At 31.8% G+C, this 14,659-nt stretch overlaps 1 protein-coding gene across 11 annotated transcripts in view; it reads left to right on the top strand.

Annotated features, from left to right (window-relative positions):
• The window catches only part of MBD5 (methyl-CpG binding domain protein 5), a 407,333-nt gene that overhangs the window by 68,491 nt on the left and 324,183 nt on the right, over positions 1-14,659 (top strand). For 7 of the 11 annotated variants that reach the window (XR_011377588.1, XM_070045984.1, XM_070045988.1 and 4 more), the window contains 2 exons: positions 830-955; positions 2,540-2,637. The exons of 2 other annotated variants lie outside the window; for them this stretch is intronic. The gene's annotated coding sequence lies outside the window, so the exon portion shown is untranslated. The remainder of the gene's footprint in view (positions 1-829; positions 956-2,539; positions 2,638-14,659) is intronic. 2 more of the 11 variants (XM_070045986.1, XM_070045985.1) reach the window with 1 other exon arrangement.

Genomic DNA, 14,659 nt, shown 5'->3' with positions numbered 1-14,659 from the left:
TAATTTCCCTTTATAGTTCACCTGTCGGTTATTCATCCACGATGTCTTTGACATTACTTTTGAGGTATTTTATAAATGTTAGTAGCTCCATCCTGTCCAATAAGTGCAAAAGCATAAAAGAAGGCTAGACATGGTTCAAAGAAAAATCAACAAAGTTTTAAAATTAAAACAGAGATAAAACTACAATATAACTAATGCTTGTATGCTGTCACCTTAAACATATAAATAAATGAAATTAAATGCACATCCTTTCAGAACCTAAAATAAATTTAAGTAAAGGAACTTCAGTACTATTTTACCATCTTTATGCTTGCTAGCTAGGTTAGGAGAGTGTTGGGTTTGTTTTTTTAACCTCATTTTATTTCACTATACTGACTACTAGCCTCAGCTATAATATAAACTGAATACTAAACTTTTTAAAAATTGTGTTCTTTCAGTAAAAATAGATGTTAAATTTTAAACTACAACTCATTACATTTCTCTTTGTTTTTCTTTGTTTGGTCCTGATTTTCCCATGCGTAGATTTGTCTTATGTGTGTTTGTGTAAGGTATGTATGTGTACTCACACATGCGTGTATATACATACACAAATACGTTGAACACTCTCTATATACATACATAATACATACCCATAAATGCAAATCAAGCTCTTTGTTGTTTCACTTAGCCTATCTTAATCATTCACAGAATCCTCCAATTTAAAGTGATCCAGGTGGGCCTGAATTAAATTAGAAGGAAAATGTTTAAAAGTCATGTATCTAGTCTTGTTTTCAAGTTTGCTGTTCTAATCCATCCCATCCTCCTTTCTTCTGCCTCAAAAATATTGTAGGAACAAGGTTGATCTGGGCATGAAGTTAAACAGGATATTGCTTTCATCTACTTCAGCCAAATCTCAAAGTCACTGACCTAAGAAAGACCTCCCCATCTACTTTGATAAAAAGCAGAGTTGAAAATGGTAATGTCCACTATTTTTTGCTAGTTGCTGTACATTTGTTACCTCATTTAATCCTCTGAAGAGTGTATGTTATTCTGTTTATTTCAAGAGAGGAAAGCAAAAGGCTAGAAGAAATGAAGTAGCTTGTCTGTTACACAGCTATGACATAGTAGTGACAATAAGATTCTAGCCAGATCCGTCTAACTCCAAATGCTGAGTTCTTTCAATTTAGTATCAGTACCTGTAGTTTTTCTGTAATATTTCTCAGCTGAGTATTTTGATTTTGATGTAACATTTATGTGAGTGATCAGAATCGCTTGTTTTATTCAGCTAGCTGAATATATAAACCTGGATTGTTTGTAGTAGGCATTTACAAAGCAGAAGACTTATAAGAACAGAACATTGGCCCTACTAGGAGCTCACAGTCTGTTCATTGGCAAATCAAAGAAATTTTAAAGTCAGACGAAAGAAACTATGAAAAGCATGATTTATTATGTTGTATAAGACTAGAACATTCCTACTCACCAAGAGAAGATAGATGGGAAAAATTTAATCAGAATATAAGTTCCCGTAAGAAAATAGAGCATTCTGTGAGAAATCAGACTGTTGCCTTAGAATAAATTTCTCATGTATCCATGTAAGCAGCATGAAGAAAACAAAATGTACATTATCAACTTTTTCTTTACTGTACCAAAGCCAAACACAGCCCCAACTGTGTTGCTACTTACTGCTTGATCTTTCTATTATTTTGCTTTCCATCAGTGACTTTTTTCCTCTTCAGAGTAACAGCTATCCCTAATGGTAGAGTGCATTTCTTACAGAGATCAAAATTAATGCAATTGAAAACATTATGGCCTTGAAAATACTTTAATATTTAATTTAGTGGTTCATGGGTAAATGTTACTGGAGTTATAGAAAAGTTAAGATAGAAGTAGTGGTATAAGAAACAATCCCCAAAGCCAATCAGTCCTAGAAGAAGAGCCCAGGATAGTGGCCTTAGTTCAGGGAACCTTTTCAGGAAAACACACAACCTGTTGACATTCTGATACATGCTGCATACTAAGGTGGCAAGTTAGTACATGGAATAGTTTGGAAAGGTAGCCTCAGAATTCAGTGAAGTGCCCTTTCTTTGTTCTGGACCAGAGATACGCCCGACTCTCCCCCGACTTTCCCATCCCGTCATACATCCCTTGGCTTCTTATAATTTCTAGCTATGTCACTATATGGAAAACTGAAACAACATGGGCATGATTTTTTTTTTTAATTTCACTGTATTTTAGTCAAACATGGATGTCTAAAGTTTGATTTCAAAATAAATTTAAGGTATCTTGCCAGAGTTAGGAGAATAATTTAAACACATTATATAACTCACATTATTAAAGCTCATTTTTAGCATTATCCAATAGTAAATTTAAAATCCTGTTCTTTATGAAATAATTTTTGTGACAGGTGCCATGCTTGACCAGTGTAATGTAACATATTAATGCATGATGAGGTTGTAAGAGGGGGCATGAGGAGCTGTGACAGCAGTGGCCTGAGTTCCCTCCTCCTGGAATGGCCAGCCATCTCCCCCTAGCTAACTCTAATTTCTTCTCTCATACACAGCTTAGAAGTCACCCCTTCTGCGGACATTCTCCGATCTTTTCATTTTGCATTAGGTGTACCTCCTCTGTGAACATCTGTAGTATCCTGTGCATACTCAGGTACTTCTCTTTATATATCTCTCTCTCCTTCACTGGACTGTAAAATTGTTGTGAGCGTCACTGTTTTTCATCTTTGTATCCTCAACATCTAAACTTGTGCCTCATACCTGGTAGGCATTAACATCTTTGTTGAATGAAAGCATACATGAAAAGATGAATATGAATAGATTTATAGGTATTTTATGAAGCGCACATTCATAGAAGGTTATGTTTCACAAGGAAAAAGCATTAACTCATTACCCATGAAACATTGTCTTGTTATGCTTCTTCATCCCATTCTGCAATATTATTTTTTGTTTCTTTGGATCTTTAACCTATTGCACTAAACAAAAAATAGTTACTACTTAAACTACATTTGGTAACTTTGTCATTAAGTTTTTAACACACAATATTGACTATTTGTAAAGGTTACTCTAAATTTTTTCAGAATTTTTAATTTGCAGTTGTATTATTTTGTGGCCAGTTTTCCTCCCAAAGAATGTATCATTAGGTATTCAGTGGATGCAGTAGCAAAATAAGATTTGCCTTTTGGAGAAAATTTTACTTTGTGGAAGATTCTTTGGAATGCGTCTTTTTAAAGTTATGGGCTTTCTGATTTTAATCTAAAATTAGGTGAATAATATTTATAGTTTTTGTAACACCTTAGAGTTCACAGATTGCCTTATGTACTTTTTTATATAATCTTCAAATTAAATTGCTTGCGAGATAGCATAATACTTACGAGATAATATGGGATATCATAAATAAGTAAACAAAGAATCATAGAGGTTAAATAACACCTTAGATTGTACAGCTGAATCTGGAATTTTATTTGTGAGGAGATTTTTACTGTTGATTCAATTTCTTTAGTAGTTTTGTTCAGAATTTTCTATTTAATCTTGAATCAGTGGCAGTAAGCTATATTTTTCTAGTTTGTTCATTTCATCTGTCTTCAAATGTATTGGCATGAAGCTATTTTAATATGCTTTTATTATTTTAATGTCTGCAGCATCTGTAGTTATGTAGTTTCTGACACTAGCTATTTCTGCATGCCTGCCCTTCCTCCTTCTCTTCCTCGCTTCCTCCCTCCCTCCCTTTTTTTCTTCCTTTCTTCCTTACAACTTTTTAATGAATCTATCCAGAGGTTTGAAGTTCTACGCTTTTCAGAGAGTCAATTTTTAGCTTTCCCGTCACCTCTATTTTATCTTTATTTTCTGGTTCATCAGTTTCTGGGTTTTTATTTTAATTATTTCTTGTCCTTTGCTTTTTTCAACTCCTGTTTTTTTCTTTTTTTTTTTTAAAAAGTGTATTGTGTTTCTTTTATAAAGCCTGTTTTGTTGGATTCTCAGGTCACTAATTTTCATCCTTTTCCATAGTAGGCATTTAAGGTTATAAAATTCTCTTCAGTTATTGATTTTCACATATACCACAGGTTTTCATATTAGGTTGTCACTTAGTTCTGAATATTTAGTTCCAATTTCCATTTCGAGTTATTTAGAAGTATGCTGCTTATTTTCAAAACACTTGAATTATTTCTAGTTATCTTTTTGTTATTAAATTCTATCTTAATCTCATTGTTGTTAAAGAATGTGGTTTGTATAATATCAATTATTTAACTTGCTGAGCCTTATTTTTGTGGCCTAGTTTGTGATCAGCTTTTGAAATGTTCTATTTTGGAAATGTACTTGAAAATAACGTGTATTTTACAGCTCTGGGTATCATTTTATACATATGTCCATTAGATAAGGGTAATTGTTCAAATCTTTTATGTTCTTATGACGTTGTCTTCTTGACCTTTCAGTTACTAAGCTAAACTATAAAGCTCCCATTTTACATCGTTTGTTTAGTTTTTCTTGTCAAGTTTTGCTTTATATATTTTGAGATCGTTAGCTGTGTACAACTTTGTTATTGTTATATTTTCCTGAAGAAGTAAACTTTTTATCATTTAACAATGATCCTCTTTATTTCTAGTAATGCTTTTTTCCTTATATTAATATAATTTTGATATTTGTATTAATATCTTTTTTCATTTTGTACTTTTATTTATGTTATGGATGTATCTTTTGAAAAGAGAACAATATAGCTAAGTTTTTTTAAATCCAATCTGACAATTTTTATCTTTTAACTAGACTATACAGCCAGTTTACGTTTATTGTAATTACTGATGTATTTGGGTTTATTTCTGCCATTTAATTTGGTATATTTATTTTCCCATCATTTCTTTGTTTCTCTTTCTTTCTTTTATTGCCTTCTTTGTGCATTCTTCACTATTTTTTTCTCATTCATTTTTTTTCCTACTGGTTTGGAGGTTATACTTGCTTACCCTAGAAATGTTATCATGTATACTGTTTAAATTATATACATACCTTTACTCTCTACCCAAACAAAAAGACCTTAGAAGAGAATATTTTAACTCTGCTTACCTTTTTCAAATTTATATATTTTTGCTTATGTTTTTAATTCTGTAAGAAATATCCTATTTTATAATGTTAATATTGTTTATATTTACCACTTTTTTTCACCTCATCATTCTTTAGGCATTTCAGAACTTTTGATTGAAAATAAATTCAATGAGGACATGAGAGTGATAAACACTCTCAGTCTTTATCTCTAAATGACCTTATTTCACTCTCATTGTTAGAAGAATTTTATTGGGTATAAACTTCTAGGTTACTAGGTTAATTTCTTTTAGCCCATTAAAGTTATTATTTCACTGTCTTGTGGATTCTTTTTCTTTCAAAAGTTTAATTATTGGTCTGTCAGTCCTTTGAATGTAATTTGTCTTTTTTTTCTGTTTGCTTTTGATGTCTTTTCTTTTTCTTGTATTAACAGTTTCACTCTTCCAATATATCCTCTACCTCTTTCTGTCTTTGCTAGAGCTTTAATTCAGATGTACATGAGATCTGTTTGCAATATTTTCCATGCCTCTTTATGTCTCAGGATTACATCTGACATAATATATTCATTTCTCGATTACAGTTCTCTAATTCTCATTTCAACTATTTTGAAGTTACTGTTTAACCTATTGATTGACTTCTTTTGCTTTATCATACTTTGCATTTTTAAAAATTCTCTTTTTTCAGAATTCATCTTTTCTTACATTGTTAAACTTTTTACTTCTTGAAACATATTAAACATATTTATTGTATGTGCAGTAATTCTAATACCTGACAACTTCTTAGGAGGGATTCTGCCATACGTTGTTTATTTGTTTTACATATGATGCCTTGTTTTTTAATATATTTAAATGATTTTTAAAATCTTGAGCTACTCATTTTTCTTTGAATTTTACATGTGAAAGTATTTTGATACCTGTGTTTCGAGGTGTACATTTGTTTCTATCAGATGCCTGACAGTATTAGTATGATACTATTAATATAGGACCACTTAAAAATCTTGGCTTGAGATTTTGTGGAGCAAAAGAGTAGTGAGACTTCAGACTGCAGACTGCAGTGAGGGTTAGCTCGTGATTACAAATTATCAGAGAGGACTTATTTTTCCCATCCATCCAGTGTCAAAGTTCTGTATAGGCAATTTCCCTTACATTTCCTCTTAGGGAAGGAAGCAAGAGGGTGGGGGTGTTATGGCATAATGCTTAAGAGCATTGTGCCTAGACCCAGACTGTCTGAATTTGCATTTTGGCTCTACTGCTAACCTTGAACAAATTACTTAACCTTTCTGTTCTTCAGTGTCTTGATCTCTAAGATAAAGATTATAATGGTGCCCTTTTTATGGGTTTTCTGAGGATAAAATGAGTTAATATCTTTGAAGCACTTAGAACGCAGTAAGTTCTATAAGTGTTTCCTATTATTATCATGATCATCATTATTGTGTCTAACTAACTCTTATACTAAGTGAATAGTGCTTTGTGGCCCCAGCACTCTTGGGGGGTGGGGTCTGCTGTTAGACATCCTACCTTTTGAGGCCTCAAAAATTAATACTCAACTTCACCTGATTCAGCAAATATTCTTAAGACAAAAGACAACTCAAGTGCTTACCTTACTACTCTGAATACCAGTCTTCACTTAGTCTTGTCCCCAGAATTCCTTACTTTTTTTCTTACCTCATGGGATCATTTAAGTATTTTTTATATTTCTTATTTTATTTTAGTTGTTTTCAGGTGATACTCGTGTTACAGGATATAGAAGTCCGTTATACAGCTTGTAAATGGCAAAGCCAAGACTAAAGTCCCAAACTGACTCTGAGCATGGTGCTTCAAGAAATTTGGACAGCAGACATACACAGACATGAATGTTTCAAATATTTAAAATCATTAGTGATCCAAGAAATACTGATAGAAGTAACTATACAGTACCGTTTTTCTTATCAAATTAGAAAAGTTAAGAAGAAAAGAAAGGAAGAAGGAAGGAAACAGAATTTGAAACCCCAAATTAACAAGCATTCAAAAATCCAGAAACTTTCTTATCTCTTATTGGCAAAGATGTTAATTGCTACAACTCCTGTGCAGAGCAGTTTGGCAGTGTATATCCAAGTTAAAAGATTTATATTTATGACACATAAATTTCGCTTCTACAAATTTATAAAAACAATTAAAGGTATGTATAGAGATTTAGCCATAAGAGTGGACATTACATCACTTTACAGAAAATTAAAATATTGGAAACAAACATTTACCTCACAATAAGAGAATGGGTTGAGTTGAGTGTGAAACATCCAAATAATGAAATGCTAAATGCAATTTTAAAAGATTTCTTTGAATGCCATCAAAAGAAGTTTGTGGTAATTTGTTGAGGGGAAACAGAGATGGTTGCAAGTTAAAATATACAATCTAATTTTTAAAAAACAATGGTGTGTATATATATAATCATAATCCATTGCAAAAGTCAAAATTAATAGCTCTTGGGCATGAGGTTTGGGGTGATTATTAACACATTTTCTTTTTACTTATTCGTAGTTTCTACAGTGATCTGAACACTATTAAAAATAGATAACATGCCGTTAAGTAAATTCTTAAATAAGAATCATAATTCAAGATGCCAGTACTCTAATAAAACTATTTATATTTCTGTATATTGACTTTTCAATTCTAATGCTTAGGCATATATATTTTTATGTAGTTAAAATTATTATGTACATATATTTTATAATCTGACATTTTCTTTGACAATTTCTATTTTTCCATGTTTCTACATAGCTTTGCAGTGATCAATTTGATGACCACATCATATTGATATTCTGTTTATTTAATTACTAAAATTTAACATATTTTCTACAATTGTTTAAATATTTACTTTTTTTAGCATTTATCTATTACAGCTAGCACTTCAATTAAATAATACAAATGATAGTTCTGAAAATAATGGTAACACATTATCAAATACCTTTTTGGTGTTTCATAAAAGTTATGTATAATCTTAGAACAATTCTATGAGTTAGGCATTATTATTCTCTTATGAAAATGAAGCTAAATAACCCATTGATTACAAATCTAGTGAGAAGTTGAGCTAGAGTTCAATCCAGGTTTGTCTGATTGTATGTCTGATTTATCTAAGCTTTTTCCATTAAAGTTTGTAAAATTGTGCTCCGTAATCATTAACAGGAAATATTAGCAGGGATGAAAAATAGTTCTAATTCAGTTTCCTGAATCCCATATCTATTTCAGAGTTTTTGAGACCATTATCTTTTAGTTTCTAGTATTGTTGTTAAAAGAACACCTTTCAGAGTCTCATCTTAGGCACAGGAGTTCTCCCTGCCCAGTCTCTGGAATCTTTTAGAACCTTCTCTTTTTCCTCAGTGCTTTCTACTCTCTTAATGATTCACCTTGTTGTTTGCTCAGTTTTCATCCTTTGACCTGGGTATTCCATTTGCAGATTTTTCATGTTTTATTTCTTTGATGGTTTCCTGTCTTCTAATTTGCTGTTATTGACCATGTTGTGTTGTTGTTGTTGTTGTTGTTGTTGTATCCTTGGAACTCCTTTTATTTGGATACCGGACCTCTTATACTCTTACTGTCGTATCTTTTGTTTCCTATTGTTCATTTCTCTATCATTTTGTTTCTACCTTAGGGAAGAGTTTTTAGCTTTATATTTGAATCCACTTTAAAACTCTGCCTTTTTTTTTTCATTGATCGATCTTGTTCTCTGAGAGTTTCTTTTTTTATAGCTTCTGATTCTTGCTTCCTGGATACAATATAGTTTCTTATTTCTGTGAGGTTTTTAAATACATTTTTTGAAGTTTCTTCTGTTCCCTGAATGTATGTTTCTCCACGTTCAGTTTTTCTATTTATGTGGTTTGAATTCCTATCTCTGTGTACTATGAGCAGAGCTTGTTGATTGGAGAGCTTCACTGAGCTTTGAATGCACGATGAACTGATCTCTTTGTTGGGAGGTCACCAAATGTCAGTATCTGCAGGTATTTACTCTTAGGCAGTTCAGATTACTCAGAGAGGAATTTTCCAGTATCTTGTCTCTGGAGGAAAACCCTGTATGCCAGAATTCTGGGAGGCAATCAGTGGAAACGGAGGAAAGGGAGTGGTGTAATAAACCTTTACTTAATCCCAGTTGTTAAATAAGACAAATTATTCCACTCTCAACTCTTTTTGGTGACTCATAATCTAAAGCCTCTTGGTTCAAACTTTTACGGAATAAAACTTGAGTCAACTATTTAAGTAGTCACCTGGCTCCAGAGTAGGGAAGATCAGTATGGCATCCTCTTTTAAAAAATTGTGAACGAAGCCCTACCTTATTATACCCTTCTATCCAGAAATACAATTCCTTAGCTTTTCTGAAGTTCTGCGATAAAACTGCCTTCTCTGTCTCTCTCTCTTCCCCTCCCTTCCTCCCCTGCTTCCTGCTACCTCCTTCTCTTTCTCCCTTACCTTTCTCACCCTTTGGGTTATTTTTAATCAATTCAGTTTCCAGTTTCAAAAAGTATATTGATACCTTCTATCTGTTTTGTCTCCTTTCTTTTTTTTTCTTATAGTATTATAATTTAAAATGTATATATACATTTACTATCTTTTAAATGGTGTTTCAGGAAGGAGTAGAAAGGAACATATGTTTAATCCACTATGTTTAACTAAAAAACTCATTTTATAATATTATGGCCACCCATTCAAGAACATGTCTCCATTTATTTAAGTCATAGTTTAAATATACTAATTAGGTTTAATGGTTGTCTTCATAGAGATTAAATGCAGCTCTTATTAAATTACATTCTAAATAATGCAGTTTTTCCTCGTTATTTGGAATGAAGTCTCTTCTTCCTTTCTATTTTCTACCTAGTTGTAACTTGATGATATTACTTTAGCATGTTTAACTTACATCTGGAAAAATTGCTACTCATTAATGCTATAATTTCTGCACTGATTCTTTTAGATTTCATAGTGTACATTTCATCAAAATAATATCTTACCTCTTCCTATGTTATATTAATTCCTTATGTTTCTTTTTCTGTTGTTTTACATATGTAGAATATATTCAAAACCACTTTGAATAATATTGGTAATAATTAATATCCTTATTTTTATTCCTGAGTTTGGAGGGAGTACTTCTAGTAGAGTTCTATTTGATATAATATTGACTTTTGTTTTGAAATGTCATTATTTTTAAATGTATTTTGGAACAGGCTTAAAAACTGAACAGACATGTCCAAAGAGCATAGGAGCTAGCTTTAAGGGAGCTCCCTCTGAACATATTTGAGACAATTATGTCCCAAATCAAAAAAATAATGGTAGAAATGGATTGTAACACACCGAATTAAAAACAATAATCTGTAAGTCCACACTGATACATAAAAGAAATTAGAGAGAAGAATGGATGAAGGGAAAGTGCCTTTTTACAGAATGCCATCTAACAAATGTAGAAAGGATAAAAGAAATGGAAAATCACTTTTCTTTACAACGATTGTAATAATTAAGGCCTCAGTCACCAGTTGATGCTAAAATTATTGGGTAAAAAGACTGCTTGGAAACAGGATATTCACATGGTCTCCAAGTATCACCTCACAGGTCACTTATTAATTAGAATATTACCTGTAAAATGGAGAAATCTGGCAGCTACCATCTTAACCATACGATTAAACTTCAAAACACCAATAAAGGACAGTGTGGCATCATGTGCTTCCTAATGTGTTGCACCTCAGAAGGAAAAGATGCACCTTTGTTATAGTCCTGCCAATAATGTTTAACCTAAATCTGTTCGTGAGGAATTAACCAGACAGATTCAAATCGAGAAATAGTCTGAGAAACAAGTGATCTAGACTTCCAAAATGTCAGTGATGTGAAAAACTAGACAAGATTGGAGAATTGCTCTAGATGAAAGGAGAATGAAGATTGATTGGATCATAATTTGAAAAAAAAAAACAAAACAGTAAAACCAACAAAAGGCAAATGGCTTGGGAGACAAATGGTAAAATAGAAATATGGATTATAAATTATATCATATTATCAATGTAAAGTGTCCTGCATGTGATAATTATATTATCACAATTGTGTAGAGAGTATCATTATTCTTGGGTGATACATACTGAAGAGTATACATCAATCAAGTGCTGCAGTATGTACAAGTAACTCTCAAATACTTCAGCAAAAAAAAAAGTGTATGTATAGATACAGATATGCAGACACACAAGCACATACCCATAAAGGGGGGAGGGCAAATGTGGCAAGTGGTTAAAAATATGTTAAACTAGGTGGAAATTATTAGGTGTTCTCTGGAGGTACTATTATTGGAACTTTCCTTAAGTTTGCAAGTTTTCAGAGATCTTGGAAAAGTGAAATATATTTTTGTAACTTTGATGTATAGTGTCACAGAATTTAAATTTAGCTATTCTGTATCTACAACTATATCTCTTTAGTAGTAAAAGAGAACAATTTGTTTCTCTAATAATTTGTTTTGATTCATTTTTTTTCAGCCTATATAAGAAATTTTGTGTGTGTGTGTGTGTGAGTATGTGTACACATACTCATTTGTGAGAACCTTTAATGTCTCTACTGAAATCCTGTTCTCCAAGGAATCTCCTCAGCATGTATATTTTTTATTGGAGGTTCTGCTCTGTCATAAATATCCTGAACTAAAATGCTCTTTCTTTCTTTAAAAAACTATACCATTTATTAGCTTCTCTTGAATTGTTTTTCTAAACTGGCCTAGCAAACCTTTGCACCAAATACTTTCTACTGGGTGCAAAATGAATGTCTTTATGAATTTTTCACACATTTCAAAATAAAAAAAAGCATGAGGAATTATCACATGAGCCTCTTTGTAGTTCATGGTCTTTAATACTTAATAAAAAGAGTCTAAAGTGCTATTTCTTCTCTTAAAATTTTACAATTTTTAAATGCTTATCATTGAGTCATTATCTACTTTGCCACCCAATTATACTGATTTGTATTTAAATCTAATCCCCATGATAATTCTGTTTATGGCTTGTCTATCTCATTTTGTCTATTATTATAGTGCTGAACTTGGAATTTTAAAAATTCTTTCAGTTAGACTCAGAAATCCTTGGAGGCCCAGTTCTGCCTCTGACTAGCTCTAAAATTCAGGTATCAGTTTGGTAATCTAAAAGTTTTATTAGACCAGATATGTAGAAAACAATCACCAATATTACTTCTACTCTAGCATACAATGAGTTGGACCCTCTATTGTATGGCATCTGCAGCTGTGCATTTTCAAACCATAGCTAAAAATCTTGCTGGTTTTATCACGTTCTCTCCATCTGTAATACCTCAGGTGAGCTTGGGGTTGGTTGAGAAATAGGTGGTATGACTTTAGAGCATCTTCTTAATTCTCATAATAATTCTTTCAATGATTGATGCTTCCCTTTTGCACATAAAGTTTAACTCTTAAAAAATTGGTACATTGTATTTCATCTGCTGGGAATATTACCTTGTGGAAAACTTTCTGATTTATAGTAACTACTCTCAAACTTGTACTGTTGATATTTTTGGCATTTACTGTTAACAGCTTCCAATCTCTAATTAAAATGTTGTTGACATCCCCAGTTTTGTTAGAGGATAGAGGAACTTAAAATGACATGCGTGGAGGACCCATTCACTACTTTCTGTGTTGCAGTGGAATGTGAGTAGCCTAAGTACACCTTATTCTGTTGTGACAGCCAATTTTTAGCATGGAAGAGGCTGCTAGGAAAAGTAGGACAAGATGGTGAACTGGGTTAATAAATGATCATCACTTTGCTTTTGTACCCCATTTTTCCCCTCTCTATGAATAATCTGAAGATGACTATATACCATATGGTAAATATAACACAGCACACAATTTTGATTCTTTTCAATTTTTTCAACTACTAATTTTGTTATTACAAATGTAATATTTTTTCTTTTAGAAAATATAGAAGAGGAAAATTAAAATCACATGTAATTACACCATCCAGAGATAATCACTTTGGTACTTACCCTCCCAGATCTTTCTCTTTAGGGATTTCTAGTTTTGAAATGAGTTCATGTTGTATATGCCACTTTGTTACTTGAATTTTGTCATTAACAATATACTGTGGACCTCTTTCCAGGTTATTTAATTTTTTCTGCACTATTATTTTATATGGCTGTATAATATTGTGTAGTTGTTCCATGACTTATTTAAACAGCTTCCTGTGATTGATCTAAATTTTTTATTATACTAGTGCTCTGATGATACTGATGAAATAAATCTGTGGTCACAATTTCTTTTGAATGAAAAATCTAGCTATTGCTAGATCAAAGAGGATTGAAATTTTAAAATTTTTGATACATGTTGCTCAACAACTTTTTTTTAAAGTACTCTATCCTGAAATAGCTTAATGAAATTTTTAGAGAAAACCAATAAGGAAGGTGGCTGGCTTAAATACTATGAGTACTCTAGATAATCTCTTAGCAAGCTATAAAATTGTTGGTTAATTGTTTAGAGGTGAGAATAAGTTAGTTATTACCTGCTGTCATTAGGAATAACATATCAGAAATTTCCAGTATAAATTGAAGGTAATACCTATGTAACAGCATAAGACATTTTACCAATATATAAAACCTATGAGCTTATATAGGAAATAATTTGTTAAATGTAGTTTTCCCTTCTTTTTTTTCCAAAAGGGGGATGTTTTTACTAATTATTGTAAATAATAAAAATAACATGAGATCATACTCTAATTCTGTTTTGCAAGTTGATTTTTAAAAATCTACCAACATATTACTAAAATATTCCCATATTGCTACATAGAATTACCTTACTGTTTTTAATTCCTGCATATTACATGGTATGGTGGATATGCTATATGTTAGTAAATAAATTCCTTGTTGATAATTATTTAGATTATTTACTTTTTTCTCAGTTATAAATAGTGAGTGCACTTATTGTCTTGTACAGACATCTGTGTACTTATTATTCCATTAAATACACCTGTAGCAGTGACATTGTTACTGGTAGAAAACAGTGATAAAACTCTGAGTTCTGGTATTAGAGCTTGAAACCCAGCCTCCATCATTGACATGCTGTGTAACTTTGGCAAGCTAATTGACCTTACTATAATACTGATCTGAAATTAGAAGACACTTTGTAGAATTGTTGAGAATTCTATAGCCTCTCCTTAATAACGGAATTCATGTAAGGCAGATGCTATGTACCTATTGCATCTGGTACATAATAAGTGCTAAAATATCCCTATTGTTATATAAATTTTCTTCTTTAGTGAATTTTCTAGTCATTTCTTTTGTTTGTTTTTCTCTTGGATAGTTTCTTTTTTATTAAGTTTGTGGGAGAATTTTTTATATTAAGAATATTTACTTGTCCCTTTTGTAAGTTATAAATATGTTTCCCCAATTTATCATATCTACATTTTGGTTTAGTCAAGTGTGTCAATCATTTCTTTTATGATTTCTGGTCTTTGTGTCATGCTAAGAAAGGAAATCTCTACTGTAAGATTATGAAATTATCATCCTGTATTCTATCCTAGAGATCTTTTTATTTTCTACATTTAAGTATTTACCTCTTTTGTATGTGTGTGTGGCTAGTACTGCTCCTTCTCAGCTCCCTTGTATATTCCCCCAAGGGATATATTGGAAATGCTAGGGTCCTTTTTAGGTTATCACCAT

The sequence above is a fragment of the Globicephala melas genome, chromosome 7 (genome assembly GCF_963455315.2).
Source record: "Globicephala melas chromosome 7, mGloMel1.2, whole genome shotgun sequence".
NCBI lineage: Eukaryota > Metazoa > Chordata > Mammalia > Artiodactyla > Delphinidae > Globicephala > Globicephala melas.
Note: the sequence above shows the minus strand (reverse complement) of the source record. Positions and strands in the feature narration are given on the sequence as shown.